Source organism: Triticum urartu, chromosome 4, assembly GCF_003073215.2.
Source record: "Triticum urartu cultivar G1812 chromosome 4, Tu2.1, whole genome shotgun sequence".
NCBI lineage: Eukaryota > Viridiplantae > Streptophyta > Magnoliopsida > Poales > Poaceae > Triticum > Triticum urartu.
This window is the reverse complement of record NC_053025.1, coordinates 604,240,594-604,245,962: the sequence shown is the minus strand read 5'-3', so window position 1 is coordinate 604,245,962 and position 5,369 is coordinate 604,240,594.

Sequence of the window (5,369 nt, the reverse complement as noted above, 5' to 3'; positions counted from 1 at the left end):
GCGAGGCACGGCGTGGCGGCGGCCGCCGCGAGGCAGGCGGGGCATGGCGTGGCGGTGGCCGCGGGGCAGGCGAGGCATGGCGTGGCGGCGGCTGCAGGGCAGGCAAGGCACTGCATGGCGGGCGTGGCTCGCCGGCCGCCGGCATGGACCCGGCCGCTGCGGGCGCGGCTCGCCGGCCGGAGGAGGCAGCGCTGCCCTGCCGAGTGGGATCGAGCTCGAGGCTGCCACGGGGACCCGATTGCTTTTTTTAGAAAACTTATAGGGACTTGATTGCTTTTTTAGAAAACTTGTAGGGACCCGATTGCTTTTTACAAAACTGACATATGGGACCTAGATGTAAGTTAACGGTCAAAGTAAACGGTCAAACAAACGGTTTGTTTAGCTGTGGGCTCAACCTGTCATAATCGTGATCAACTGATAAAGACTCGACGATTTGGGTTTTTTGAAACAGCCGACCACCCATTTGGTAGTTTTCTGAGAAAAAATAAAATCCGGTAGTTTTTTGGAACCCTAGCCTGTAAATAGTAGTTTTATGCTATTTACTCCAAATGAGACGAAATGTGTTGTAGATGGACAAATCAAATTATATGAATGCAAAAATACTGAAGACATTTTTTACATTCACTTATTAAAACCATTAAGCTACGCGTGAAGGGCGATCAACCAACTATGCCACATGGCGCAAGCTGGTTGGCCGCAGTGAGAAATTTTTTGGAATTCTTTTTAGATGAAGGTGTGGATTATTTTTTAAAATGTATTTTTTTAGATGAAAATGAGGACCTCTGGTATTTTTAAATGGAGGGTTATGCAAAGTGGCACTCGCCGGTAGGCTGTTGTGGTAATTTTTTCTTTTTTCTTTTTTACTTCTTTTTTAGATAAAGGTGAGGGTTTTTTTTTGAGATGTGTTTTTAGATGGAGGCGAGGACTCTATGTATTTTTTAAAATAAAAATATGCGCACAACTTCCTCTCAAGCGGCGCCACAGGGTGGCGCCCCAACCACTAGTGATTACCATAATACATCAAGTACAAAGCATGCACATGTTGTCAACCAAACCTAACCTTCCATGCTGATACTATTCAGCATGATTGTAGTCCTATTCGGTGATTAATAAAGCTCAATGGTTCCCCCAAAAAACCCTGCAAGGCAATGCCAATGGTTCAATTTACATTCTACAATTTTCTATAAATACACTTACCTAATAGTACATTAGAAACCACCATTAAGATATTTGTTAGACTATAGGCTTAGATCTCAAGCATCGCTACGGGAAAATATTGTATGCCGGGGGTATTTTATCGAGCACTCGACAAATAAGCCCTTTGTCGAGGGTATCGACGACAACATTCAGCAAGAAAAAAATGACACTCGGCAAACATATGCTTTGCCGAGTGTTACATTCAACAAAGTAAGGTCTTTGCCTAGTGTTTTTATAAGACACTTGGCAAAAAATAAAGCAATAAAATGCATGTGTTCATTTGAATTATCATGATACAATTTTTGAATGTTGAGTTACTTTTTGGAGGGCACATTAAATATATATAAGTTCCTAAAAATGATTGTTTTTCTTTAAATTATATATCATTATTCTTATACATATAGTTCAAATTTGGACATTATTTGATAAATATCTAGAAATGCAATTCATGTCTTCAAATTAGCAAATGGTTCCAGAAAATGGCAAGTTTGGCATTAGCAACACAATGTAATAAGTTCCATTTGCAAAAATCAGGCATGTTCTACAAAAAATTGTTGCTATATTTTAAGCAATTAAGTGTATTTATTGGCATTAAAAATATAATCTAAAATTTAAAATGTAAATGCAGGAAAAAGTTGATAAAATGGGTTAAAAATCCTCTATTTGTGTTACTGCGTCTATGTTTAGACCTGATAGAAGAAAATGAAAGGCATCCCCCCAACATTAGTGGGCCAAGACTCTATCCCAAACATTGAGCTTATTGGACCTTGAAACTTTTTTCTACACTCAACATACGCCATCATATGCTACATGTCACAATTTGGCATTTTCAGAATTTGTTTGCTATATTTTAAGTTATTAAGTGATTTTCTAAACAATTAACGGATATGCTTCAAATTTGAACTGCAGATGCATGAAAATGTTGTTGAAAATGAGTTGAGAAATTCTATTTGTATTAATGAGTTTATTTTTAGATCTTATCCGGGGAAAAGAAAAAGCATCCCAAATATTAGGGTGCCAAGACTCGACCCCAAACATTGAGCTTATCGTGTTATAATTCCAGAAAAGGTAAATGTAGCTGAAGACATGAAACTTGGCATCAATAGGGGCTGATCAATGTTGTGTTGTCTTGCTAGTGCACTGCTATAGTATGTTTTTTTTCCTATGGATGCTTGCTGCTATTGTCCATATTGCTTATGTTTACTACATTTATAATGCGAACCAACCTGTGGTTGGATGGTTAGGAGGACAGTGGTATCCTCTGTCCATCAGAGTTCAAGTCGCTGGAGGTGCTCATAGGGGTAGGATGTGCGTGTGTGCGTTTATAGAGGTGAGTGTATGCTTATGTATGTGTGCGACTTTGATTGTACCGTGTTAAAAATGCATATATAATTAACTCTCCTTAATTTTCAAATTATGTGCTCTTCATTTGTATGGGTGATAATTACGAGATTATTGAGGTCTATTATGGTCTCACCAAACATGAAATTAACCACCACCCGACCATACTTTGCTTTGGAATAACAAGGAGACGTATAAATTTGAACAATTTATTGAAAGGTCATACATTGCACAATTGCACAAATGGGTAGCCTCCCCCGCTACATTGTCCTCTTGCTTGCCCCCTCTCGCAACCATCACACGGCCTTTCATTTTCCATTCTTATCACCATATGTTTCCTCTATCCTGATCCTGACTCCATGTCCTGCATGTATGCTCGGCCCTTACCCTTAGCTCTAGATACATCTGTTTCGAATACATCTATTTCAGTATTAAACAATAGATACTCCTTTTCCGGTGTTCATTCGCCTATGCAAAGGACATGTATACGGAAATCATATTTGTGCTCTAGAGTCTGTGGACACACCACACCGACGTTGTCTTCAACGGGGCCGCGCAGCAACCGTGAATGTATTGGGAAAGATCGCCGAGGAAGAAACAATTGATGTGCTGCAGATCTGATCCGTAACGGAACAGATATTCTTTTTTTTTTGTGGGATAACGGATCGGATACTTGACAAGGACCCGAGTGACGGTGACTGCGGGTCTGGCCTTACTCAGCGACCTCTGGACGCCCTGAAGTGGACGGCAGCCCTCCGCTCGTCCCCTCTCTACACCAGCAGCACGCATGGGGTGTGGACAATCTGCTGATCAAAGTCTGATGCATGGACGTGTCCAAAAACTGTACCGTTCCCATGAATTCTGATAAATATATGCTGTAATTATCTCATAACAAGTGATTTCTTCTGGCGAGGGTCAGAACAAGTGAATTGACGGATGAATTCGACAATTGGTCATTCTTCTTTTTGTCAACCTGCAACTGCTAGCCACGGGACCATGGTGATGAAAATACGTTTAACTGACCGATTTCCGTAAAATATTGGCTACATATTTTCTAACCGATTTCTGTGCTTGCATAAAGCAATCTCCTCTATCTTATTTAATGGACTAGAGTCCAACGTATTCCAATTTTCAAGTATACATCATCTTTTTTTTGCGGGATTTAAGTATACAACATCATTTCCCTAGGTTTTTTTTAGGACATTTCCCTAGGTTTCTGATATAACTAGAATAATTGACTATAGTCCAACGAGGTCCAATCGACAGACAACAATAAAAACCAAGTTTCAATTTCTGTCTAGTTTTGTAACTATTACACATGTCATTGAGAGTACAACATGATGTATTATTGTTTTTGAAGTGCATGATGCGATTATCTGGAATTATATTAGAGGGCAATCTAGACTTTGTAGCGAACTTGTTGCTTGCTAATTACCCCCTCTGTTTTTATTTGTCTGCATATTAGATTTGACTAAAGTCAAACTTTGCAAAGTTTAACCAAGTTTAGAGAAAATAATATAAATATTTACTATAATAAATTTATATGATGTGAAGTACATTCAATAAGGAATCTAATGGTATTGATTTGTTATTGTATATGTTAATATTTTTGTCTCCAAACTTTGTCAAAGTTTACAAAGCTTGACCTTGACCAAAACTAATACGCGGGGTAAATAAAAACAAAAGGAGTACATTACAATTATGTTGCAATGAAGACCCCTCGCTCAGAAATATATGGGTACACAAGAATACAGGCATGAAAAACTAATCTATTCCTTCCCCTCCATGAGCCCACGGACCCCCCCCCCCCCCCCCCCCCCCCCCCCCCCCCCCGCCCCCCCCCCCCCCCCCCCCCGTCTGCTGCTCTGGTGGTTGACGGGGGGAGGGGAGTCTCGGTGCCTTGCATGGTCCGGCTAGTAATTTTGGTTAGAGTTTTTTTTAGTCCTCGCAGAGGTGGTACTGTGGCTGATGGCGTCGCTTCATCTTTGAGCTGGTCTTTCGGGTTTTGATCCTCCTCGAGTTTATTCATCGGGATGAAATCAACTAAGGTGCAGTGTAGATTCCAGTCATGAGTGCAAGACGGCGAAATTTAGTGTCAGCCACTTCGGTTCAATTCAAGATCTCAATGGCAAAAGCTGCAGCATTGGCACACTGGTCCCAAAGGGCACATGCACAACACTTAAGTCCGTTTCTGTAATCAGTGGTGACTATGGCACGTCAAAGTCTTGTTTTTGCGGTAATGGACGTTCGATGGCTCAAGGATCTCGATGTAATTCTCAGTATTTTTGTGTGTTTTATACTTTTGATGAACCTTTATAATATATCTGGATCCTTTTCAAGATAAAACGAACATGTTCCTTTGTGATTTTGATCTTAGGGCGTCTCCAACGCCGACTCTTAAACCGCTTGCATACATCCAGACCGCGCTGTCCGGACATGTTATGCCATCCAACGTGGGTCTCTATTGGTTCGCCGAGCGATCCGGACGCACTTTTCCCTGCAAACCGGAAACAAAAGAGGGGGGGAGGGGGGGGGGGGCTTTGCGGAACTCCGACACCACCGTCTCACTAAATCCCCCTCCCGGTTTCATTTCCTTCCATTCCGCCCCTTCTCCTCCTTACTTTGCATCCGCACTCTCCCACTTCAACGCCGCCGCTATACCTCTCTGGCCGGCACACATGCATTACCGGACCTCCGCAACCAGCACCGACGCGTCCGCTCGCCTTTACCTGCAAGAGGATGACACGGTGTTTTTTTTTCTGATCGAAAGGCTCCACGCAAGCGCACCGACGATATTTTTCTTGTAGATATTTTCTTCTGTAGATGTGGTC